The sequence below is a fragment of the Budorcas taxicolor genome, chromosome 1, assembly GCF_023091745.1.
Source record: "Budorcas taxicolor isolate Tak-1 chromosome 1, Takin1.1, whole genome shotgun sequence".
NCBI lineage: Eukaryota > Metazoa > Chordata > Mammalia > Artiodactyla > Bovidae > Budorcas > Budorcas taxicolor.
The window spans coordinates 30,364,344-30,391,817 of NC_068910.1; the positions used below are offsets into that span (position 1 = coordinate 30,364,344).

Sequence of the window (27,474 nt, forward strand, 5' to 3'; positions counted from 1 at the left end):
AGAAAGTTTGTTGATCCCTGTTATCAACAGAGAAGTTAAGATGACTCTTTTACCAGCACACACATACAGAAGCATATTTTCTTTTAAATTATAAAACTTTTCCAAAAACACATTAGAAAAAAGAGCAAAAGGAATCTACATGTACTCAGCACCAAAATCAGATAAAAAAGCTCTTCCTTTTTATCACGAGGCACTGCCTGGAAGCACAGATACCAATCAGCACCTGCAGGCCTCATGCTCGCCCACCCTGAGTTTCAGCTCCCCTAAGCCCTCCTTCAGTTCTGATGACTATTAACCATCATAAGAGAAAACTATCCTGATATCTTTTTAAAGCGGCAACATTATTAACAATTAAAAAGCTGCCACCACACATGCACAATAACTTTCTTGTATTTTAATATGCATATCCATAGTCTGATTATAACAGCCTGGAGAGATTGACAGGAAATGACTGAGTGTAATGGCTCCAGAGGAGACACTACATTGATCAGTAAATAATACACGTTTTTTGAAACTGTCTAACTGCATATTTACACTTGTCAACTCTTATACACTTTGATGACAGAATTCTTTTTCAGATACCTACATAAAAAACTCGTAACACTGATTTTTAAAGTGTTTTTAATAATTACCCTAAAAAACGCTTCTAGGATATATAAGGTTTAAATTATATCCACCAAAGAATGCCACCTGGAGCATTAATTGCTACATCCTTAATACTCCCAGTTATGTCGGGGTATTTGTAAATGTCTCAAAAAGGTTAAAAATACAGTTTCGGGAACTCATATCTAGTGCTTACCAGGTGCCAAGCACGTACTAAGGACTTTTCACAGAAAACAAGGCAGATGCTAACACTGTCCACATTTTGCAGAGGAGGAAGCTCAAGCTTGGAGAGCAGCCTTGATGTGGCCACGGTAACCCTCTCAGTGAAGCCTGGGGGCTAGGACTTGAGTTTATCTATGCTAATTCAGAGACCAACCTCTAGTCCTATACCTGGGTATGGGTCTGGAAATCTATATTTAACACAATTCAGGTAGCCCCTGAATCACATACTGAAGAACAGGCTCCAAGGACTTGGAAGTAGAACAGAAGGTCCAGTGGGCCCCGGGTGCAGCCCCCTCTGTACCTTTTCAAACACTGCCCACTGAAGGGCTACAGAGAAACTCTGTAACTGGTGTATCATAGCCCCTGGCATGTCACATACGCTCAGTTATGACAGCTACTCAACCACTGTCATTTCTTAGAGGTTAGTCAGGGAATGCTTGTATGTCAGGTAAAATTATTTTATCTGTATTGTCCAGAAAATTACTTCAACTCTTGGCTGATTAGGTTAGCATCTCCTTGCCCTAAGACTCCATATCAATCCAATTACACCAGCAGCTGAAGGCTGCCCAAGGTGGTACGGAGGACAGAGGAGTAGAAACCTCGTTCTACCCAGTGACTGGTTTACCAACACCAGGCTAGATAATAAGCCAGATTAGCCCCTCACTGATGCCCCTCCTCCCAACACACACACCTTGTTTCATCATAACGTGGTAGAATATACAAAGAAGTAGAGAAAACAGTACCATGAACTCCCATACACCCATCACCCAGATTCCAGAAGATCAAGATTCTGCTGCATTTTTTCTTTTCTGAAAATGTGTCAAGGAAATGGCAAAATAACATCGCATTTCACCCTTACACAGTCCAATAGACCACACTAAAACATGGAAAGAAAAACCCTCTTAATAACACCTGAATGCTCCTGTTGTAAGAAGAACTCCAGAGAGCATGCCTGAAGCTAGCCTCCTGGCCCTCCAGCCTGCAAGTCCACCCTGCATGGGCAGAAGTCCCCGCAGCTCAAACACGGGGGTCTAAATGCACGTCACAACGCGGCAGGCCTGACCTTGCCACTGCCTGGCTCTGGCCCTGGACACAGAAGCCCAGAAGCCCAGGTTTTCCCTTTCGTCACATGTTCCTGGAGCAGCATGCCTGCTGGCCCTATGTCTGTTCATGTTGCATCAAAGGAGAAAACTCATCTGCTTGGATGTTAGGGATTCCATGAGCCATCATCACCTGGAGCATCGTTATTTTACAGGAGGACCTGAAAGAAGCATGCAACACTAAGCCCAACTACATGTATCTGGGGGATTTTAGATTTAGAGGAAAAGGCCAGTAAGTAAGGAATGTTTTTGAAAAAAAAATTGGAAGAAGTTATTCCCTTTTTTATCCCTGTCCTATAAAAATCCGGTGTGTAGATTAAGCTACATGAGTTGGATTTAAATGAGTTGGATTCCACTTCTTCCTAAAGACAACTAGAAGCTATGAAATCTTCCCTGCCTAAATCAAATAAAAGGCTGTTAGAGAACCATGGAATCAAAGGTAAGGATGTCACATGCCTTCCTGGTTAAGACACAGGCTTTGAAAGTGGCCCACCTTCAGGGAAACCCCACTTGTAAAACCTGCTCTGTGATCTTGAATAGTCACTTAGAGCCTGAGCTTCTGTCTTTTCAATGATAAAACCAGAATAATAATATCAAGTATACAGAGACACTGTTAGGATGATATGAGATACTTTGTGTGATATCCAAACCACTACAGGCAAAATAAATGCTCAATGACTGGCTGCTGTAATTATTTGGTGCAAATAATTATTGGTACAATTATTACCAAAACCTCACAGAATATGAGGAGGGATGAAAAAGATTTCATCTCCTGAGCCTCTTCCAATCAATTGGTTGGTGCTATACAGAACAAACTGTGTGTAACAGAGAATCCAAGAGCCACCACCAGGTCAGACCGTAACGGGGCTCACAGATTTTGGCATCCTAGACAGAAGCCAAGCATGTTATCCTACAAATGTGGCTCAACAAGTTACCAATCCACATGTTAACTCTCAGCCATTTTCCAGAACTCTACCATGACTAAACAATCAAATAATACATTGAAGCAAAATTGAAATGTAAGTTAACTAAATGGTACATAGATATGCTAACTGCTCATTTTTAAGGAGGAGTTAAAAGGATGTCAGTTCTCCACAGGGTAGGGCAGCAGCTTGAACATAAGCTGAATGGAAATTTCCTTCTCTTAACCTCTGTGGGTTAACTTGAACCAAGTGAAGAGAAAACCTACTATTGTCAAAAACAATATGCCATGTAGTTGAAGTTCCTAGAATTTTACATCACAGAAGATATCATTTGAAATATAATAGTTGAATGCCTTCCTCGCTGGTACAGCTGGTTTCAGTGTATCGATAAAAACCAAGGTTAATATGCAAAAGGAAATTGCAAGATACTTGCTCGGCCCCGGTCAGCACCTGCTACGTGTACATGCCCCTCCCTTTAAGAAAGAAACTGCACTTGAAGAGGGAACGTCTAGGTTTAGTTTTCACCCCACCACTTCCGTGCTGTGTCTGAGCCTGAGTTAATGCCCAGGTAACAAGAGGGCATCTTTTCCAAAGTTATAGAAATCGAAAAAAAAAAAAAAAAACTACAAAACTATAATGCTTTAGACACATAACATCAAAACCAGTTAAAAGGTACAAAATAAACTGCCTACCAAACCATATACATATGGTGCACACATATAAAAATTCAGTTGTCACACAACCAGGTAATTGCCAGGATTGTGTAAAATTTTCTCAAAATTGCCTTGTGTGACAGATATTGGTGTAAGTATACTATCTGTATTCAAAGACAAATCACTTGCCTGACATGATTGTGAGCACATTCATGTAAATGCTGAATTTGTAAGCTTAGCTCCAAGAATTTAAATGGAGTAATTTCTCAGGCCACATCCACACAGAGCAGAGAAGAGAATGTGACCAATTAGTGATGTCTGCCAGGAGCACAGGAACCAGCAGAGGTGAAGGAATTATAAAATCAAAAGTTTGTCCAAAATGTTGGTCACTTTTGATTTAGGCAAAGGATTCGATGCTTTGTGCAGATGTCAGAAGAACAAAAGCCTGCCCACTACATTAAAAGTTTACAGTGAATTTGTATGTCCAGAGAAATGTGTGTATAATCCCATAAGGGGCTTAGAGAAAAAATGGAAAATATCTGCAATATAAATGCAGATTACCTTTATTACAAAATTGGATCATATTCTCATTCCTAGACTAATTTCCTATATCATAAAACCTATATTCAATTTTATAAATAGCATACACCAAGACTCATAAATTCAGTTAATGCAGAAATTTAACAGTTTTTTTTTTTTAATAAAAGTGAGAAAAAAGGCTGTGTTAGAGCCAGTATCTGAAAGGACAGAAAGGGTTCTTTCTTTGAAGATATGTTTTTCCCTCTGACTCTACCTCCTTGGGGACATAACTAGAGAAGAAATAAATTTCACAGCTAATATATATGAAGTAACATGTTTAACATTATCCGATGAATTTATACCTACCTACACCATATAAATTTATCTCACACAAACTGACACCTCAGAGAGAATTCATTAAAACAATGTTATAGCTTCTGAATTAAATGCAACCTTCTAATTGGAATTTAATCTTACAATAGTAGTTGGTGGATTTTCTTTTTTAATTGACAAATGGAATAATTCATTAGTTTGTCTTACAGTTCTGTCTTAAGAATTTCAAAGAAAAATCGACACAAGGACTGCCTGGCCATGCTGTGAGCTACTGGGGGGTTTGGGGTGGCGGGTACGGGGGCTTCTTTCACCGTCATCAGAACTCCTCCCGCTGCTTACGGGCAGGAAAGGATGGACACTCTTCCTCTCACCGTCCTGCATTACCGGGTTACTAATATATTCCATTACCTCCACGTAAATGTCATGTTAATTTCTGATCTTCATCAAGCCAGACAATGGTTTCCCCCCTGGCCCCTAGCCAATTAGCTATGTGGAAAATATGCAGCCAATTACATTACTTGCATTAGGTTAGAGACTGGAGAGAAAGGCAAAATAAACGTTTCAAAAAACACTTCCGAGATAAAATTTAAGTTGACACCGTCTTCACATGCTGGAGTCCAAGTTATACAGTTTGATAGGCAGCTGCCAGCACTCATAACTGCTTATTAAATCTAGGCTCTCTTTATGGCGTGAGTGAAGATCTGTATTTTTACCAATATTAGGTTCACTGTGTTATGAAAGAGACCAAAATACTTAAGATCATTCGCCCCGGCTTATAAAACATATTACGTAGTTCATTCAATTGTTAAAATTACTTTTCAAAGTCAAAATTTCAGGGACTGGAAGTTTCAGCAGAGCCAGTAGCTTGCCCCACTGACCAGCTTCCTGCACAAGGCAGCTCAGAGGGGGAGCCCACTGACCAGCTTTCCTGGCCCCAGATGCCTATCGGTCCTCACCTCTTCCTGGAAGCTGCACCACCACCACACCCCACCTCAGAACCAATGACAAAAATCCACATTCTCGAGTTTTAAAAAACTCCAGAAACTTCCAGCCACAAAGTAGTCCACTATCAAGCCTTAAACTACATCAATTATTTTCCCTCTTTCTAGTAGGTCAAAAGCTACAAATTTGGTAAGAGAAATCCAAAGAGAAACTATGGACAAGTAAGCAAAAGTAACTGGTGACAAAATAACACTGCATGGTATGTATGCCCTTATCTCAGATCCACCAGCGAGGGACAGTTTATTGGTAGGGAGAATGCAATGCTAGGAGACAGACAGCCAGCCAGCATATTTGCCATCTACCGTCAGCTCTTCTCAGGAAAACTCTATGAAAATCCAGACTGTTGTTATCACATTTATTAATAACACTGTGGCTAACTGCCTATTAAATAGGCAGCAGACTTACCTGCTCTTCACTCTTGGAGTCTCGTGATGTGCATCAGATAGGTACCAATAACAACTAAAGCTTCACACCAGGGAAGCAGGAGTCAACTCTGATCCCCTGCTGGCAAGGGATGGCATTAAAGAATCACATCACCAAGAGACCTCTCAAGTGCTCAGCCTTTCTCTCTCTGGATCCTGACCCTAAGCTGATTTATTACACAAGCATTTGGTACACACATTTGGTACACACATGGTTATCACCAATACAAGTTGAGTACATTACCCAACTACCTGTTTTTTGAACGAAAAATTCTGCCATAACCATCTGGTTGTCCAAACCTCTTCTCATGTGGTGACACTTCCATGCACTGGAGTAAGGAATCTGTTGTTCCAGCTTCCTGTTCCTGTGACTGGGACCTTGTTCTATCATGAGGTCACTTATCAAGAAACATTTCACTCAGAACTGGAGGTGATTTCGTGCCTAAAGACTCCAAATTATCAGCTGTAACAATTAACTGGTGCTTCTTTTGGCTACTCAATGAATTGTTCTAAAAGTTCGAAAAGCCATAAGAATGAATACATTTTTGAATGTATGACTAGGAATACGTTTTTGACAACAGAAGGATTAACTAGCTGCCAGATGTGCAGTGCATCACAGGCCAGATTACTGCACCATGGAGGAAGAAAATTAGTCCTTTAAATAAATCTCGAAGGTGCGCTCTGAGGCTAAAAAAGGATAGAGAATCACAAAACATACCCCAGCTCATCAGATTTCAGGGATCTTCATTTCCTACAAAAATTTAGTGAAGGCAAATTGATCACAATCTGATAAATATGAAGCAAATTCCTTCTTCGGAAAAAAACTGGTATGTGTCTGGGCCTAATACCAATACAAGAGATAGCATTTTCATTATAGTTCTTTAACCTGGTTTTTCAAATAGAAGGCCTTACCCAAGTGAAATTAATGAACAAAATGAGCGTAGTCCTCAATAAATCCATTCATTTAGTTTTGTTCAATTTCATACATTAATTTATGATAGTGAGATTGAGTTGGACCCTCTCAATACTGAAGACGGAGATGACAGGTAACCACAAACCTGAGTTTTATTGCTAACTCAATACCTTCAGAAGTGCAACCACTTCTATGAATTCTCATGTTTACATAAGACAGACCCAGGCTCTGTTCTCAACTCTACCTGAATCCCCAAAGATATAATTTTTTATAATGCCTGCTAGTTGCTCACTGGTCTACGGACCACTTATAAAAGTCTATCACAGCAACGGAAAACCTCAGAAGAGCTTCACAGAAGGAACCATAGGACTTGCCCAGGACCATCCCACAAGATCATCGAAGCACCCTAACAGATCTAAAATTCCATGACTCCATTAACCATTTCTTTTCATGGTGTACATCCTTGCCTTATGTGTTGTTGATTTCTACTTGCTTTATTACTTGCCAGTGAAAGAATACTATAATAGGAAGAGACATGACTCTGTTTTCCCTCTATCTCCAGCTCCAGCAGAATGAAATGTGATAAGCAATCAGATACCAAAGGAGCCTAGGTGAAGTGAGTTTTAAAGCCCTCAGGCTCTTTGAGGATCACCTGGTCTCTGACACTTGGGCTGGCTGCTTCACCACAGCTTTTTTAATCTACTAAACAGGAAGGATTTGCCAAAACGACCTCCAACTGTAAAATCTTTAAAAAGTGAAAGTGAAGTCACTCAGTCATGTCCGACTCTGCGACCCCATGGACTGTAGCCTACCAGGCTCCTCCCTCCATGGGATTCTCCAGGCAAGAGTACTGGAGTGGGTTGCCATTTCCTTCTCCAGGGGATCTTCCCGACCCAGGGATCGAACCCACGTCTCCCTCATTCCAGGCAAATGCTTTAACCTCTGAGCCACCAGGGAAGCCAAATATGGCCCAAAGCAGCTGAATGTAAAACAAAAGCTTAAAGAGACACATATCAGCAAAGAAGGTTTACAAAACTGCAGAGCTTGGATGTCACACTCGATAATTGAGATAAGCTAGAGAGAATCACTGATGATTTTTAAAAAAAAAAAAACAAAAACCTGGCTCTGACTAAGCCCAGGGACATAGGCAACTCAATTAGACTTTCTGGGCTGCAGACGCTCCACCTGTAAAATAAGAGGACTTAAACAGACATCTTCCAGGGCCTCATTAGCAATGACAAATACGACATTTTAACCAACCTGCTTTATTTTAAATACAGTAAATTAAAACAGAGACTAACTTTCCCATGTCAGCTAGCTATTAGGTCTCCCAATTTCTAATACAGTACTCTTTCTACTTCACTGTACTTACCTCCATTAAATAGAATCTGTTTCAAATATAGCTCCACTAAGACAAACAAAGTGAATTTATACCAATGGTTCTTATTATTAAATGCCACTCGCTACAAAACTGAAACCAAAAGATTTCCCATAAAGTTGACCACATTTTATGACAAAGCTACCATTGGACGATGTCAGAGTTTTTACCCAGAACAACTAGCCTCAACCAATTCTTGTCTCTGATAAAGGCAAGTCACTACTGCTCCTTCATCACTACAGGGTAGCCAGCAAGTTCTGAGGAACATGGCAGATGTCATCAAATATGGAAAACACGCGTAACAGAAAAAGACCATCAAACCTCTCCTGACACCCTCCCCTAAAAATTACAATGAGTAATCTGATGAGGAGAACTACGATAGGAAAAAGCGCTCATAAGTCTATCTGCAAATCTGTTAACAGTCCACAATTCCCAACCCTTTCGCTTTCTCAAGAACCCCAGTCATGCGGAAGTCTTGGGATGGGACCTTCTCAATGAACAAACCAGACTTAACTCCCCCTCCCACCACTCAAAATGAGGTCATCATGGCCTTATTTCATGGTAGCTCATTTCACCATCGAACTGTAATGAGACAAAAGAAATGCAATTACTCTCTGAACTGTGCATGTAGCTCATAACTTAGGTAGGCCGTCCTTCAGATTATGCTTAAAAGAATCACATAAACAAAGAAAGTTCTCCTGTGTCCTATTACACCTTTTATAAATTCTCAGATCAGTGTACAAGTTATCCCAAAAGGTTCTACCAGAAAGCAGTGATAGTGTCTGTTCTTTCTCAATGACAGTCTCTCATCTTCAGTGTAGCTGTTCCGATGAACCTGGGATTTTTTTTTTTCAGTTTCCTGCATTGGGCAGGACCCCTTCAGGCCACATTTGGCCTTGTGAATTTTCAGACGAATAATCTTAAATGTTCACTCACCCTTTCGACCAGCAGGCATCACATCCGTCCATTCATTGTTGACAGCAAATGTGAGAAGGTATTGAAGCCTTCACCATTGCCCAAATGTTTCGTTTGGAAACTGGAATTGTCAGCAAAAGCTCCTGGGACACTGCAATACAAAAATATTTTTTTACACATAACTAAGATGTAAGTTCTAAAACCACCACTTCCTTAAACTTGAAAACAGCGCTATAGACATAGAACCTAGAGGAAGGGGAAAACACCTTTCAAATGAGGTATGTCGATATATCAAATGTGATGCTGTAAAATATAAACCGGAAATAATGTTTTGAAAGATACAGATACCAATTACTTCAACACATACACTGAGAGGTTGTTGTTTACTGCAGACTTTGTGCCAAATATTTTACATATGTTGGCATAACAAAAATAGCATTTTTGTCCAATTATAAAGTGCTCAGTAACAATAAGCTGTTTTAACTCAAATCTGACATGGATAAACATACTGATTCATATTAAGTAACTCTCTTTACTAGAAGATAAAAACATGTAAAAATAAAAATTGCTTCAAAAATAATAATAAACATCAAAACTAGGAAGAGAAGTAACTATGATCATTTTCCTCCAAAATAATTCTACAAACATTTATGAATTACATATAAGGAGCAAGAGATGTTTCTTGGAGATAGTTCCATCAAGAAAAAACACATCATGTAATGTGTAGATGACCAAGTGGAGAAGGCTGAATTCTGGACCCAGCATTGTCATCAATCATGTGGCTCCAGCAAAGTCATTTAATACCTCAGGATTCCAGTCCTTTCATCTGCAAGGTCAGGTCACTAATTGATGCTTTTCATGTCCCTTCTACCTCATAGCATCTTAGCGTTTTTGGATAAAGCCTGTAACTATTAGCTTTTCCTCCAAGCTTCCAGATTAAAAAAGAAGGTTTTTACCATGAATCTTCCATCAACACCAAAACTGAGCAGCGGGCAGAGGATTTTGCACATGCACAGAGGCGTTCTCACCTTGGCACTAGTGCCACACTTTGGTACACCTGCAGCCTTGGCAGCTGACAACACCCACTGGGTGACCGTGGAAGGCGTCCATTCCTCTCCCAAAACTACAGCTCCAACTGCTACGGAAATGTCCCCACATGTGTTACAGATGAGTGTTTCTCAAACTTCAGTATACGTAAGAATAACTTGAAGACCTGTCTAAATACAGATTCCTGGGCCATTCCCAGAGACACTGGTTCAGTGTCTCTGGAATTGGGCCTGAGATTCTGTATTTCTACTGAACTACCAGGTAACTGGATAGGGCCAATTACAGAGCACAGTTTGTCTCAAAATGATAAAGCCCCTGTGTCTAAATTCCAAGGAGCCTTGAGATACAAGAAGCATTTTCAAGACTCAGGGAAGCTCTGCAAACCTACTAAGCTGATGTCATGTAGCAAAAAGAAAGGGGCTGAAAATGCCCACCATCTTCAGGACAAAATCTTTTTCTTTCTCTGGCCTAGAAGGCCCTGCATCATCCAGGCACTTTCTACTTCTCTGACACCACCACCAGCCATCAACTCAATCCTCAGCTACAACGTGGATGCAGTGGGTGGACATCCATTTCAAGAAGCCAAGGGTTTTCCTACCTCACGCTTGCTGCACTGGCTTTCCCAAGTGCCTGGAATGCCATGAGCTTACTCCTTAGACAAATGGCTCCTTCTCATCACAGGGTCTTCTAGGCAAAGGCCTCTTCAAGCATGCAGTCTCACTTGCATACTTAAGCTAGGTTTCCTATCACCCCCAATTAAATCATTCTATTTGCTGTCCTCAGAGCTCTTGTCATCACCTATAAACTTTTTTCTCATTTCCTCACTTGTCCTCTTCACTAGACTATAAGCTCCAAATGATAAGGAAACTTCGCTGTTATATTCTTCACTGTCTTCCAAAAATTTAGAAAAATGCCTGGCTCATAGCAGCCACGCAACAAGACCGAGTCAGTAAACAAACCAACAACTTAAAGAACGAATTCTCAGGATCCTCTAAGCATACAATTGCCATTCATTGAAAATACACACTGCATTGGATATTTTTTTCAGTATTTTACAACAGTCATTTCATTTAACTCTGTTCTTACCACAAAGACACTTATATGCAGATAAGAAAACCGAGGCACAGAAAGTTTTAGTAACTTGCCCAATATCACACAGCTATTAGGAACTTGACTCGACAAAACTTGCAGTCAGAAGAAATCCATCTTTTTCTCGTCGATGTATTAACACAAAATGTTGAGTTGCCTACCTTGCACTAGACATTTTTCTGACTGGGGCTTGCTTGAGTGAGTTTTGGCTATAAGGCTTTGTAGAGGATAGACCTTTCCGACCTGAGCTTCCTTGCTCGTATTGGGAAAGCTAAGGCATCTACAATAAACAGACAGATAATATGAGTGAGCAAGACAGACCAGGTAAAAGATCCAGGGAGTGGTAAGGGAGGCTGCAGGCTCTCTTAGCTAAGAGAGCAGCCAGTGGCCCCACAAGCCCATTACTGCCCTGTGACAACATAAACCCGAGGCTGTAAGAGCTTTCAATTCTAAAATCAAAGGCAAGAATCCATATCACTATTTTGTAAAATTTCCTCATGTTTAAAAGATAGCCGCTAACCTTTTAATAGTACACATTTAATTTAAAGGGAAAAAAGCAAGAAGAAGAACCCTTGCAACCCCTATACCAAATGATGGCTGGGAACACAGCTCTGGTCTGAGATTCAAGAGGGATCTGGAAGCACAGAGAAGCCACACAAGTGAGCACCTAAGTGAGCACATAAAAAGACGCTAGGTATCTGGGCAGATAAGGGATTTTGAGAGGAATCTGGAGGTTTTCAAGCTTTGGAAGGAAAAGGGAAGCAGGACTGCAAAGGAATTCCTCCAAAACAGAATATCATAGTAAAAGGCTTTGTGTTGTTGTGTAGTTGCTAAGTCACATCCAACTCTCTGTGACCCCACAGACGGTCTCACCAGGCTCCTCTGTGCATAGGATTTCCCAGACAAGAACACTGGAGTGGGCTGCCATTTCCTTCTCCACAGGATCTTGCCCACCCAGGGATCAAACTGACATCTGCTGCATTGGCAGGCGGATTCCTTACCACCGAGTCACCTGGGAAACCCAGCCAAAGGTTTACAGGTGGGTTAAAGAACCAAGTAGTGCAAGAACAGCTTTGAAAAGAGACGGATCATGCAGGACTTCCACCCTGGATGCACACAGAGGCTGACTTTTAGCTAAGATGAAGGTGGTTAAACAAAGCCTAAGAGTATCACTAGTGTTAATCAGCTTGACTTCCTAAAACATTAGTGTCACCAGGCATATTAAAAAAATAAAGGACAAACTATCACTGTGGTGTGTGGACATTTTTCGGTTTTGTGTGCTCTGTTAAGAATTCAACTGACTCAAGACTAAATTTCATCTCCATCAAGCTGTGCAACTCGAACCAAAACACTGTATGAACGATAGACACGAAGTTTTAAATGTACTTACACTATATATACACTATACACTCTCTTCAGACACATATAGTACATATATACCCAGACACATATATACACAGTGAGTTCTATGCTTCTAACCAGAATACCGTCTGAATGAGACATTACAGTTTGCATATGCACAGGATATACACTATAAACACATTCTGTATATAGTATATATAAATCACATGCATATACCATATGCTATAAATACAAGCTCTCTAACCAAAATACTACATAATCTATGTACATTATATATAGTTTTTATATGTATTTGCACACTATATATACTATACACTTTCTATAGGCACATATAGTATATACATACACAAATACATATATATACTATAAAACATCAGTTCTGTAACTCTAACCAAAATACTATATAAATGATGTACTACAATTTATATTTATTTGTACAGTGCATATACACTATAAATATACTCTCTATACACAAATAATATACATATACACATATACGATAAAATACAAGCTCTGTAACTCTAATCAAAATACTATATAATGTATATGGTTTTGTATGTATAGTATAATATATACCCTATAAAATAAACACTGTGTGTGTATATATGTGTGTGTATATATATGATGGTGGTTTAGTCGCTAAATTGTGTCTGACTCTTGTGATCCCATGGACTGTAGCCCGCTAGGCTCCTCTATCCATGAGATTCTTCAGGCAAGAATACTAGAGTGAGTTGTCATTTCCTTCTCCAGGGCATCTTCCTGACCCAGGAACCGAACGCAGGTCTTCTGCATTACAGGCAGTCTTTCCTACCTGAGCTATAAGGGAAGCCCCATGTACACACACACATATATACAAATATGAAGTGAAGTGAAGTCGCTCAGTCGTGTCTGACCCTTTGCAACTCCATGGACTGTAGCCTACCAGGCTTCTCCATCCATGAGATTTTCCAGGCAAGAATACTGGAGTGGGTTACCACTTCCTTCTCCAGCAGATCTTCCCGACCCAGGGATTGAACCCAGGTCTCCCACGTTGTAGGCAGATGCTTTACTGTCTGAGCCACGAGGGAAGTCCATATACACATATGTGTGTATATATATATATATATATATACACACACACATACTGTAATACATATATGGATTTCCTTGGTGGCTCAGCAGTAAAGAACCCACCTGCAATGCAAGAGATGCATTAGCGACTGAACAATACATACATATACATACATATATGCTATAAAATACAAGTTGTGCAACTCTAATCAAAACACCACATCAACTCAACTATACTATAGTTTTATATGTATCCAATGGCACCCCACTCCAGCACTTTTGCCTGGAAAATCCCATGGACGGAGGAGCCTGGTAGGCTGCAGTCCATGGGGTCGCTAAGAGTCGGACATGACTAAGCGACTCCACTTTCACCTTTCACTTGCATGCATTGGAGAAGGAAACGGCAAGCCACTTCAGTGTTCTTGCCTGGAGAATCCCAGGGAAGGGGGAGCCTGGTGGGCTGCCGTCTATGAGGTCACAGAGAGTCGGACACGACTGAAGCGACTTAACAGCAGCAGCAGCATATAGTACATACACTATAAAATACATACATTATACAAATACATGCGATACACACATATACTATAAAATCAAGCTCTGTAACTCTAACCAAAACTCTGACCTCTAGAAATGAAATATATAGCAACTGAAATTTAAAAGGAAAAGAAGAGAAAACCCTCCCGAAAACCAGTTTCCAAATAAAATTATCCAGAACACCACCCAGAGGCAAAAACCAGCTACCTGGAACTGCATGCATGTCCAGAAAAATTATCTTTCAAAATAAAGATCTTTTCAGACAATCAAAAGTTTACGATCTCTCTACAAGGACATTCAGTAAGATGCATTTTAGGCACGAAGAGAAAGACTGCAGAAAGAAGCTTGCCTGATTTAAGCAGAGGGAGCCAAAAAATCAAGAACTTGTGAGTAAATAAAAGTTAATACATTATAATGACATATAGGTCTTGAAATTTTAAAAAGTTTGGCAAAACCATTGCTTGCTTCCCACTCAGGTTCACTGGTTCACACTGGCTGTCAATCACCAACGTCCTGGACTACAACAGGGACACACAATGAGGACACTATCATGAAATGCAGATTCCTACCCCCAGATTCCAGAGTCTCAATCTGGAGCCCAAGGAATCTGCATTTTGACCAGCTCTTCCAGGGAACTCTGAGGAAGATGCGCCCCGGCCTCTACTCTGTAGTACACTGCGCCTCTGCAGGGCCAGCAACCCAGCAAGTCCCAGGGGCTCAGCCCAGAGAGGTCAAGGCAGACTCTCCAGTTGGCCTTTGTTCTCTTCTATTTCACTTACACCTCAGAGAGCACCTTGGCCCCGAGGGGTCAACAGCAACTCTGCCTCAAGCCTGCTAGTCAGGAGCTGCAATAAATTAAAAGCCCATTAAGATATTTTTGAGAAAAGCCTAGAAGTGTTGAACCATTAATTGTGCCATATTCAATCTGTTTTCTTGGAGATTTGAAAAGCCAGACTACCATCTTGGGGGTCATTAGAAAGAATGAAGCTTTCTCCTTTTTCAATTCACATATTTCAAAATGCACAGATCCTTCCAGTGGCTTCTACAACAGGCTTTCCAAGTTCAGCAGAGGCGGCCACTCGGCCCTCTAACCAACAGAGAAAGGAGCCTGTGGTGCTGTGGGGTTTTTGCCTTGTGTTTTCAAGTTAGGAATCAAAGCTCAGGGCCTGTGGTTGCAAAACAGCTCCAGGAAAACAGGTAGAGGCAGCCACAGAACAACAGTGCTGTTTTCTTGTTTTGTTCTCCCCTGTTTATTTTTCCCTGAAGCAATCCTTGCTCGGTACAAAAGTCTGCAGGGAGCTGGAAAGAGCAGCTGTGGTTCCCTGAGGCCAAGACCTAGCAATCAAGTTGTTTACCAAACACTGCCAGGCACCAGGAAAACAACAACAGCAGAGGCAGTATTTGCATCTGTTTTTCAAAAACAACCTCCAAAGTCTGAGGCCTGCTGGGTACTTCTTTGCATGGCTGAAAGGAGGACTTGGAAATGAAAGGCGAGAAATGCTGGGGGTATGAGCCCCCATGGCCTATGTGTTATCCATTATTCCACTTCTTTTGAAGAGAGCCTATCCTAAGAATAAAAAAGATTAGGAGTCTGCAGAGTTTCCAAGCAGGGGACTCAAACAGACAACATGCTTGTCACTGGCATTTCCAAGCAAGATAATAGTGGTCATCTTAGTAAACTGACATATTTTGCTGGTCATCCAACACCTCAAGACATCCAGCTGTGGTTCTCAATCTTGGAAATGCAGCAGAATCTCCAGGAGAGCTGATAAAAGACAGATTGCTGGGCCCCTCCCCCTGGTTGTCTCATTCCGTAGGTACAGGGCAGGGCCTGAAAATCTCCAGCAAGTGCCCACATGAGGCTGGTACTACTGGTCCAGACACCATGCTTTGGAAAGCAAAGCTGTATCAAACTAGGTGCTTTCTTGCTGTTCTGGAGATCTGGGACCCCCTGTCTGACATCAACCTCTCCCACGCATTATCCAAGCAAGTCTGGCAGAGTCATACCCAAAGGAGGTCACAGAACAAAATGTACTGGATGGGCGATTTTCCATTTATTTCTTCATATCCTCCACCTGCCACGCCGCCCCAATCCCTCACCTTGCCCTGTGTCTTGGAAAGCTACCGTGTGTGATGCATCAACAAGCACTCTTATCCTCTGGCTTCCAGCTGGTACAACCAATGGAGGTCTCATCTCAGGCAGACAAAGAACATGGGGCATTTATTGCCCAGATTTCTCCCCGCCAGGGCACTGGAGGTTGACTATAGAAAGATCACAGCTCCTGCCAGGCAGCCCTATCCCTGAAGTTTCTCTCTCCAGGCTCCATTATGTGCCCCTTCCCTTGTCCTCTCAGACCCAGGAGAGGGACAAGCCACCTACTTTCTGCAGGAACACTGATCCAAAACTCAAATCCATTAGAATGCTGTATGTGGAACTTTTAGACTCACATAAATAAGTATATGTGCACATACACACGCATATACACACAAATATGTATGGATGGATGAGTATACATACATATACATATAAATATCTTTATAGATTACTTAATGTAGCTCCATCAGATAGGTCAGAAGACCTGGGAGGTCACGGCCAAGGCCACCTGCTGGGGTTTGCACCTGTGTTCCTTCAGGGCCCTGTTCCACAGGAAGAGTGGGACCACTCTGTCTAATCAGTTATACAACCTGATAAGAAGGAGAGCATTTGTGAGAGCTTCAATCCTTCTCTAATTTACTAACTTAGTTTCCTTTGTTGCAAATTCCACCAAAATAGAAATGGAACAGAAGTGGGTGGAGCAGACTCCATCACCAACTCCCGTGAATAACTTTCTGACAATGCTGAATCCAGTTCAGAAAGCAAAAAGGCTGTGGAAAAAAAGGTGCGTGCTGTCAGCTCACAAATAAAATGCCAATCTGCCTTGATTAATAAGGCTTGGAGAAGAAGAATAAATAATACATCTGTTTTTAAAAAACTGTAACCTCAAATGCACCCTAAATAAGCATCTATCTGAACAGCTAAGTTCTAAAGTTCTAATCAAAACCACCACCCAAGTTTAAACCAAATGAGCCACCACCATCAACATCTGTGGCTTCACTGGGCCCACTTGACTTCATTTCAACCAAGTTCCCAAGAACTAATCACTGTTACTTTTACTTAACTTTCACTAATAAGATTTACTCCAACTCACCAGAGGACTTGCTGGTATCTATGTTCAAAAACAAGTTTTTAAGTAAACCCATTAGATTAATTAGAACACATGGGGAAATACAGTTGCTAAGTAATTACTTTTCTAGTTCACTGAGGCTTATCCAGCAACCTTTTTTGTTTATCGCTCTTCTTCACTGAAAATCCCCTAAACATTCCATTTAAAACTTGAAGGCTGGCCCTCCAGTTCTATTTGTCTGCTTCCCCCCATCTCCCCAAGAAGAACCCAGCTTCCGTCTGAACCCTGACATTGATAACAAGTGACTTAACTGTCACCCCCAATTCAAAGAGTGTGAATTCCTTGAATTCAACCATCATCCTGTTGCCTCCCAGGCATTCTAGAACCCCATTTTATCCTGTATCCTGGCTCCAATGCTCACTTTAAAAAAAAAATTTATCCAGTTAACATTATTTCTTTTTTAAAAAAAAATAATTATATGTATTTATGGCTGCACTGGGTCTTTGCCGCTGCATGGACTTTCTCTAGTTGCACGTGTGGCCTTCTCATTGCAGCGGCCTCTCTTGCTGTAGATCACAGGCTCCAGGGCACTCAGGCTTTAGTGGGTGAGGCTTGGAGGCTCGGTAACTGCAGATCCCGAGCTCTAGAGCACAGGCTCAATAGTTGCGGTGCACGGGCTTAGCTGCCCCATGGCAAGTGCGCTGTTCCCAGGGCAGGGGTCAAAGCCAGGGCCCTGCACTGGCAAGCAGATTCTTTACCACTGAGCCACCAGGGAAGCCCCAGTGCTCATTTCTTTCCACCACCTTCCAAGATCAACATCATGAACAATATGGAGACTTTCCTTTTTACTCAAAGAGATCCCTTTTACCTTTCCCAGAAGGCATTCACTCAACACCCCTTAACTTCATGCAAAGAGGGAAGAGTTGCCCTTTCTTTGTTTTCTTACAGCCAAGTTATGGCGCTGCTAATAGTCTACCTTGCCTACCATCCACCCCCGTGGAGAATACTATCATTCCTCTCCACTGTGATTCCCTGACTCTTCAGAACCCTTCTTTTGATGACCGTATGTGAGGGGACCACTGCTTCCAACCCACCCATACAGCTTTTAACTCTAAATGCCAAATGCACTTCTACACCTGTCTCAGATGTTTCAGTATCTGGGTAACAGTTTTGGTCTACATTCCTTCAGTGTGACCACTTTTATCAACCCCAATAGCCATGAAGATGGCCCTTCCAACAGCCTGGCCAAGGCTTACATCAGGCCTGGTTCAGATAAGATACCACTCAAAACAAAACAAAACAAAACAAAACTGCCAACTGTTCAAGTAAATGAATACACGCTGGGTTATCTTAACTTATCCTAAAAGCTTTCAGCCTATTTGAGAAGCAGTATACTGCATTAGTTGAGAGCTCAGGCTAACTGCTCATGTCCCATCCTAACCATGCCACTTACTAGTTATACCCTTGGGCAAGTTCCTCCATACCTGAAAATTGGGATAATATCTGCCTAGAGTTAAGGGTACATTAAGTTCTAATTAACCACTACCATTTCCTCTACATCTGAAGGCATGGCCAAAACTTTGATTTCACCATTCCTTAGAACTGTTCCACTTCAAAGACCTTGAACTCTGAAATTCACTAATGACCCTGCATGGAGCCAACACTCACAGGGTCATTTCTCCTGAATTTGCTCCTTGACTGCAATGAGAAAAGGCACCATAACTCCGTACCTCTTTACCACATGCACAATTCATCATCCCCCTTCTAAGCTTTCTCTCTTTTACAGCATCTAAGGCTCATTTTCCACATAACCCCCAAAATCCCTGTTATCACTCAGGATGACTATGTCTTTTCCACCAACTCCTGCTTGAGCCCTTTGGTTCCTTCACCTGAATGAGCTGGGTGAAGCCAGGCTTCGGTGTGACTCATGGTTTATATCCTACATGTCTTCACTACAGTGCCCAGGACACAGAAGGTTATTATATGTGATACTCATCTTGGTTCTATCAGGGAGCCAAAAAGATAAGATTCCCCATAAGCCTACTTGGCAGTCATCTATGATAAGTTGCTACTTAAGATTTATGGGAACTTGAGGCTCAGTTTCACAAATACCTTCCAATAGAGGTTCAGCTTAGTGGCACAAAAAACAAGCCTTCCACCCTCACTGGCAAGTTGGGCTACGCTAAGAGAGCAGGGCTTGAAAAGGGAGCCGCCTCCCGGCAGGGCAAGAGCTTCATGCATCCTTGAAGCCCAGGGGAACCTAGCTGCTCCTGTGAAGAACAGTCAAGCGAGCAGAGGGCTGGCTGCCATCTGGGCTCTTTATAAGGTTTTCGTGGTAAACACGTTTACTTTCTTTCCATTGGCTGGGCTTATCGTGATCAAGTATTTTGTTTTGAGTCTTGCTCTATAAACATGTTTACTTTGCAGGGAGAACTTTTTGATAGCTGGTACACTTGTTTTTTGCACTTTTAAATTCAAAACATATTTTTCACAGCCTGTGGTAAACAACTCAAGGTGGTAAACAAATGATATTATTTCATCTTCACACTCGATAGGTGATCCCTATGTATCTGATCAAAAGCTGGAAGTGGGTTGTGGGTAACCAAGGCTCTCTACTGGATGAGAACAAGAATCACATTCACAGTGATGAGGCTACTAATAAGAAACTTGTCACTATAACTTTTGACAATGGCGGGTCCTGCAGATGAAGGAGAATAGCAAACTCAAGTCTCAGTTTCCCAGTGGTGATATTCCACGGAAAGTGATAACATGGTGAAACCAGACATCATCGTCATGTGAATGGATAGGGTCCATATTTTCCGTGAGAGATTAAGGTTACAAAAATCAGCATACAGAGCTGATGGGGGAAAAAATGAAACAAAATTTTCTAAAAATGAAGAAACCAATTAGGTCACAGTATTAACTACAATTCTCTGAGATGCCTAGTCAGTGATGATTCCTGCCTGCTTTAAAATTAAGAAAAAGGTAGTAGCTTTAACTGTAAAACAGAAAAGTCCTCTATTATTGAAAAGGGAAGGAAACACAAGAGTAAAAAGGGAGAAATAACTTTTGAAAAAACCAATGGTCTTGAAGCTGGTTTAAAAGTACTGTTTAAAACAATTGGTCTGTGGAACGAAACATGAAATCCCACCAGAGGTAGGTCAAAGCTCTCTTCCAGAGAATTCTCTGGGTCCCAATATTCCAACTAGCAACAAAAGCCTTCTTACCACAGGTCTTTGCGGAAGGCCTATATTCCTTACTTAAAAAAATACAAGAGGCCAAACTCTGTTAAAGCAAATATCACCCCCATCCCTGCCCCCTACTTTCAAATCATCTTCTAAGCCTATGCCCAATTTAAAGAAGTTAAAAAAAAAAAAAAAGGAAGTTGAAGTTGTGGTAGCATAATAAGATAAACATCCTCATTTACAAAGCATTATTCTTTCATTGTGTATGGTACTGTAGGGAGGCAAAGTAACCCCTTATCCATCACCCAAGACACCTAATGTACAGAACACACAGATATCAGAGAACAAACATACTTACAAGACTTCTTTCCCAAGGTTATAATGTGATTCAGAGATATGATGAAGAGACGAGGGGCCAAGGGCATTTTGAGGCAGCCATCACCCTTGATACTGAGATTGTCTATCCAATCAAGGAAGAAGAACCAACAAAACAAACAGCTGTCCAGACAGTTTTAGCAGAAAGGCAATAAGGCCCAGGGGGTTGGAGGCTGCATGACCAATGAGTAGGAAGTACAAACCTTGCCCCCGTTTTGCCAACTGTTGGAGAGCCTCGGCGCATCAGAGAGTTTGTCAGAGCCTGGCTTTCCCTTTCTAAGAAAAAACAACATCGAATCCTACCTTTTTGAACCATCCCCTTTCACAATTTTTATGCCTCAGCCTTGAATGGAAAATGCCACTTTAGGGGATAACTGACAATTCCAGGCTCCATAATCCAATCAATACAATACTTGGAGTGGTTTCCAACAATCCACCAAAGACGTCCAAGTTCCCACAACTGAGGAGCAGAAACGGAATTTCAAGTTAACGTGACGCTGGCCGGTGACAAGTCATCAGCATTCTTCAGCTTTTAGCTGTTTGAGCAGACAGCTGACTCAGCGGGGATACAGTTACCCAGTCAGCCACCTCCATCTGACCCACTGCCTCAAAGTGATCTGTTTTTCATCCATCTCAAAAAAACCAAAAAAGTTGAATGACTAATAAAATGACTAAGAAAGAACATCCAGACAATTCTTACAAAGTTAAAATAATAATAATAATAATAAACATAACCCAATACAGCCTGGGGGGAAAGCAATGGCAACCAACTCCAGTACTCTTGCCTGGAATATCCCATGAACAGAGGAGCCTGGTGGGCTGCAGTCCATGGGGTCGCTAAGAGTCGGACACGACTGAGTGTCTTCACTTTCACTTTTCACTTTCATGCACTGGAGAAGGAAATGGCAACCCATTCCAGTGTTCTTGCCTGGAGAATCCCAGGGTCGGCGGAGCCTGGTGGGCTGCCATCTATGGTATCGCACAGAGTCAGACATGATTGAAGCGACTTGGCAGCAAGAGCAGCAGCAATACAGCCTGGTAAATGGATATGAGGATGATGACCAGTCTCAGAGTGGTCCAATGACTGATGGCCACATTTCCTTCTGAGAAACGGGGTGGAATGGTGTGCTTTGGAAATGCCTCGGGAGAGCAGGAGAAGAGCTGATGATTATGACCAAATCATCAGGGAAAATTATCAATGGGTCAAAGTGGTGAAATATCTGTATCATAAATATAGGAAAAGAAAGGAACACACTGACCTTTCACCTTGGTATTCAACAGAGTGAGAGGTCTCTGGATATTGTCCTAAGGACAACCACTTCTAAGACCAGTCAGCATGCATGGAGCCCTGTCCACACCTGGCGCTCTGTCCTGATGGAGCATTTCCATCCAAGGTCTCATAATCTTCACAAGTAAATACGGCTATCTGACAGATGAGGAAAGATCAGAGAAGCCAAGTCTTCTACCCAAGGCCAGGGTTAATAGGTGATACCAGCACTTGTATCTGAAATCCAAGTCTCCTCCCTTCACATTACCCAATACAACAGACTACTCCTCTTCCAAAAGCTCAAAAGGGAAATCTGGAAAGGTTCTCAAGATGAAGCCCCACTGGAAATACAGGGTTAGAACTGTATCGGAAGCACCACACTACCTCCACAGTCGAAATCCCTCAGCTTCTTGCGTGTGCTCGGGCAAATTTTGGTCAGGAGGGAAGTACAGAACCAAGTGAGCCCTGGTAACACAACCTAGAAGTCGCAGGGGACATCCTCATGGAGAACGGTGACAGGAGGAGCAGGGCTCATGCCTGTGGCCGAGGCACCATCCTTTCACTCCCTCTGCAGAAGGATGTTTTCTAGTCCTCAGTCTCCTCTTTGTTCTCCGAAGTTCTCCTGATCACTCTCCTAGGCGTTGTCTGCACTGCTTCCTTTCCCTCTCCCTGCCTCTCCACGAATGCTGTCTGTCCGAAAGTCTCCAGAACAAGACCCCTCAAATGAAATTCAGTCACACATTTATGTAGCCCCCCTCTGAGGAACTGTGGCACACGTTTGGGAACTGGGTCAGGTGGCTATCCAGGCTCACCTGTTTTCTCAGCACAAGAAGCTAAATAACCATATGTGATTGAAATAACATTTCAGGACAACAAGGAGAGCTGTGTCATGGGGAATATGTAATTAATTGCCAGATGAATTCTACAGACCATAACTGTTACAAAGTTCAAAAGAAGGGAGCAATCACTTTCAACAGTACATCCCAGGGTGCAAACTCCTCACAAAGTTCTCCTTCCCATCTTCTCTGGCTCAGATCAGGATCTGGCTGCCTGGGGGCTGATTCTGGCTGTGACGCTGGTGGACTGAGTTATTCAGGCTCTCTGGGCCTCAGTTTCTGCAACTATAGAATGAAGGTAAGCACAGGCCACATGTCATGGGGTGGTAAGAGCATTAAGCAGGATGATGCACGTAAGCTGTAGAGCAGGGCAACGGGTGTTACTGTATCTCCTGGCAGACCTCCAGTCCCAGACTCCATAGCCCTGTATATACATCTGAATCTGCACACCTGGTCTACATGGGCCCCTTCTCTGCACGCCCCTATGTCTGCCACTGAAGCTGTGCCTTCTATTCCAACAAGCTAGAAACCCTGCCGCCCTTCCACTCTGCCCCCACCCCAGGCTTAGCCAGCCACCCTGCTCGGTCTCACTTTGTCTCCATGCTGGCTCCGGCATCCATGTTTCCACTTCTAATACCCCAGGACAAGAACAAGAACCTGAGAGAGTGCCTGGATTCAGCTTCCCAGTCGGCCATGCAGTAACCGCATCTGTGATTTTGGACAAAGTATGAGATTTCTCTAAACCTCTCTTTCTGCATCCATCAAATGGGGCTAAGGAGAGTTCCCACCTCAAAAGGTTGCTGTGAAGATTAAATCTCACTATGGGTTGAGAACTCTCTATAGAAATTCTGACACTCGGGGGGTCTGATATGACAGCTGTCGTCATCTTTGCTTGGACCACACAATTAACTGAACGTCAGTATCCAACTGGTCTCTCCCTTCTCAGTTCGGAGTCATTGCTTATCCTTGATGATAACAGATTTGAGTTGGTCATCCACAGAGCATAATTATGCCTCTCTTTTAAACTTATCAATTTAATATTATGGCAAAGTTTTACAAACAGAAATGGGCACTCTCCTCCATGGCTGGGTTCAGGGTAAGCTGGCACAGCCTTTAGGTGTGGGGAGTGGGTAGGATTTAGCACTGCTTCAGTAACCTTTAAAGCATGCACATCCTGTTAAGTCCTAACTCTTTGGAATTGATTCTAATGAAACAGTAACCACTGGGGGAGAAATCAGCGACAATGCTGTGAAGAAACATATCACGGCCTTGTCTATAATATATAGAAACTGGGAAAAATAAATATCCAATAAAAATTAAATATATTATGATTCATACCGATGGTGAAATACTATGCAGTCACTTAAAAGGGTTGGAAAAATAAACACAGACACAGAAGGAAACACGATCCCCAAATCATACCTGCTCACCAAATGTTGAGCATTATATTGCTAAGTAACAGAGATATGTTACAAAAACTGAGTCTTCCTAAAGTTCTGGTTTATTTACTGTGTGCCAGATGCTGCCAAAGAACACAGTACATACCCTGGGCTACTGCAAACCCCAGCGAAGTGAGTTTTATTTATTATCCCCATTTTAAAAACAGAAAATATAGACAGAAATCAAATAACGTGTCCAAAGTCAGGTAGCTAGGAAGGGAAAGCTGTGACATTAATGCAAGTATCAGTCCAAGTCCTTGCTCTTTTCTAACACTGCTACTCAAAAAATATTAGTACATTTAGAGTTAGAGTAAGTATATCTCCATGGGAAAAAGACTAGAAAAGCAGACAGAAAAACACCAGCAGTCATTTTCTCTGGGCGGGGGGGTGGGGGGTGGGGGGGGGGAACTATAGATGATTTATCTTATTTTGCTCTGCTTTAAACATTTTTTCACATTTATCATAAAATGCTTCAGTAATAAGGGAGAAAAGAACAAGGTTTCTTCCATTTTAAAACGTGCCTGTCAGCCACCTTTTCCCCCTTCGCCCTGACAAATGCAGACGCTGCTGCTCTTGCAGGGGAGGGAGCGTTGCTCCGGGACGAGGCGCCAGAGTCCCATCACCTGGGGGTGGGCCACTGGCAGACTCTGGCACCACAGCTTAGGATGCTGTGAGGGTCAAAGCCCAGACTGGGCTCACCCTTCAGTGCTCTGTAATCTGAGTGATTACTATGACTAGCAACATCTTCATCACACTAGACCCACTTGATAGCTACTCTCTTGAGGTGGTGTAAAAGAGCAAGCTTCAGTACCGCTTAACCAACAGTGATAATGGATCAGATAACTACCCCTCCCTCGAACTCCCAAGGCTGGTGGAGCAAAAACATGGACAAGCCTGTAGCAGGACTGCCTGGTGCTGAATCCCACGGACGTCACTTTGCTTCGTCTCGGTTTCCTCCATTTACAAGATGGAGAGAATAATGGCTCCCTCCTCACAGGACTGTGGTGAAGACTCAGACAGGTAATGGAGGCGAGACTCTTCTCCCTGGGTCCAGCTCACTATGAGTGCTTAATAAGTATTACATGTTAGCACAGATTTCCCCCATCCTACGATGGGCTCACATCTCAGTAAATCCACTGTAAACTGAAAACCTCACAAGTAAAAATGTATTTAATATGCCTCTTGCCTAGAAAATCCCATGGACGGAGAAGCCTGGTGCAGGCTACTGTCCACGGGGTCGCAAAGAGTCGGACACGACTGACTTCAAAAAAAAAAGGAACATCACAGCTTAGCCTAGCTACCATGAAGGTGCTCAGCACACCTACAATAGTCTATGGCTGGGCAAAATCATCTAACACAAAGCCTGTTCTACAATCAAGTACGAGTATCTCATATAATGAAGACTGCACTGAAAGAGAAAAACAGAGTGGTTATAAGTGTGCTGCTTGTCTGCCCTAGTGATCACATGGCTGCTAGGAAGCCACCGCTACCAAAGAGCACTGTACTGCTGGCCTAAAGAAAGGGCAAAATGCAAAATTCGAACTACGGTTTCTACTGAATGGGGACTACTTTTACACCATCATAAAGTTGAAAAATCTTAAGTCAAATCAGTGTAAATAGCTGACCACCTGTCCTTCAGCAAGCATTAATAGAGTGCTACCTGTCATGTGGATTTGGCCAAGCTTTAGAGCTTTTTACTTGGATGTGGCCAAACTTCAGAGGTTTTTCTGCCATGATCATCCAAATTTGAACACTGTACTGTAACATGAAATGTGCTGAGTCACTCAGTCATGTCCGACTCCTGCAACTATAGCCAGCCAGGCTCCTCTGTCCATGGGGATTCTCCAGGCAAGAACACTGGGGTGGATTGCCATGCCCTCCAGCAGCTCTTCCCAACCCAGGGATTGAACCCAGGCCTCCCACATTGCAGGCAGATTCTTTTACCATCTGAGTCACCATAATATTCCAAAATATGAATTCCATATGAATATGAATATTCCATGATATAAATTCCATAATATGAAATAGACTTGTTCAAATGAGACATGCCCTCTTGTAGATTCCAATTTGCTTCTCTATTAATTAGCTCGGGCTGCCACAACTAAGTATCCCAGATCAGGAGGCTTTAACAACAGAATTTTCTTATAGTTCTGGAGGCTAAAAGTCGAGATCAAGGTGTCATCAGGACTGGTTTCTTCTGAGGTTTCTCTCCTCGGCTTGTGGATGGTTGTCTTCTTGCCTGCATGTCTGTGTCTTCATTGCTTCTTCTAAGGAGGCAGATCATACTGGATTAGGTCTCATGCTAATGATCCCACTCTGACTTAATTGCCTCCTTAAAGACTCTGCAAATGTAGGCACATTCTGAGGTGCTAGGGGTTAGGACTTAAACACAGGAATCTGAGGGGGACACAATTCAGTTCCCAACAGCTCCTGCAAGGAGCATTCTGGAAGAACAGGAGTAGACCTCAAATTGAGAATCAGTTGCCCTTGAGCCCTGGTCATCTGTACAGGCACAGTTTCTGAGGATTTCAAGGCCCACAGGAACAGCAAGATAGCAGGGTTCCCTCCTAGACAATGGAGCGTGCCTTCCCCACAGCGTAATAGTTCCCACTCTCTCCTTCCGGGACCCCGATATACACCGGCGATCAATGCCCATCAAACAAAACACTCAACAACTCTGCAGTCAAGCAGGTCAGCAATCTCATCTACTGCTCACGTTTACCTGTGTTCAAAGACAGGAGGGAAGGTGCTCATTCCTCACGTGGACGCTCTAATCTGAGTTTGTGAAATAAACATAAATCACCACTGATGGGTCATTTTTAAGAATCAGTCCATGCTTATTCAAACAAATTTTTAAACACACACAAAATGGAGTTTCTTGAACCACAGCCTGCAATTTACCAAGTGCAAATATCTAAGATACATGTGCTAAATTTAAAGAAACAACTATTATTAAATACCCCATTATGGAAGGCAGTGAAATATATTTGTGCTCTGTATATCCGTTACAATACTTCAACTCAGCCTCCCAACGTTTGGCAGTTCTTTCCTTCAGTGATAATAAAAGGCTTTTCTTTCCATTAAATATCTAAATGAAGTCAAATAGTGTATGTTAAGTAAGCCCATAAGTCTTTTTGTATGAT

General features: G+C 42.3%; 1 protein-coding gene across 3 annotated transcripts in view; it reads right to left on the minus strand.

Moving 5' to 3' along the window:
• Positions 1-27,474, minus strand: part of FOXP1 (forkhead box P1) — a 620,529-nt gene that overhangs the window by 517,373 nt on the left and 75,682 nt on the right. For all 3 annotated transcript variants that reach the window (XM_052637104.1, XM_052636448.1, XM_052635792.1), the window contains exon 3: positions 9,005-9,134. The gene's annotated coding sequence lies outside the window, so the exon portion shown is untranslated. The remainder of the gene's footprint in view (positions 1-9,004; positions 9,135-27,474) is intronic.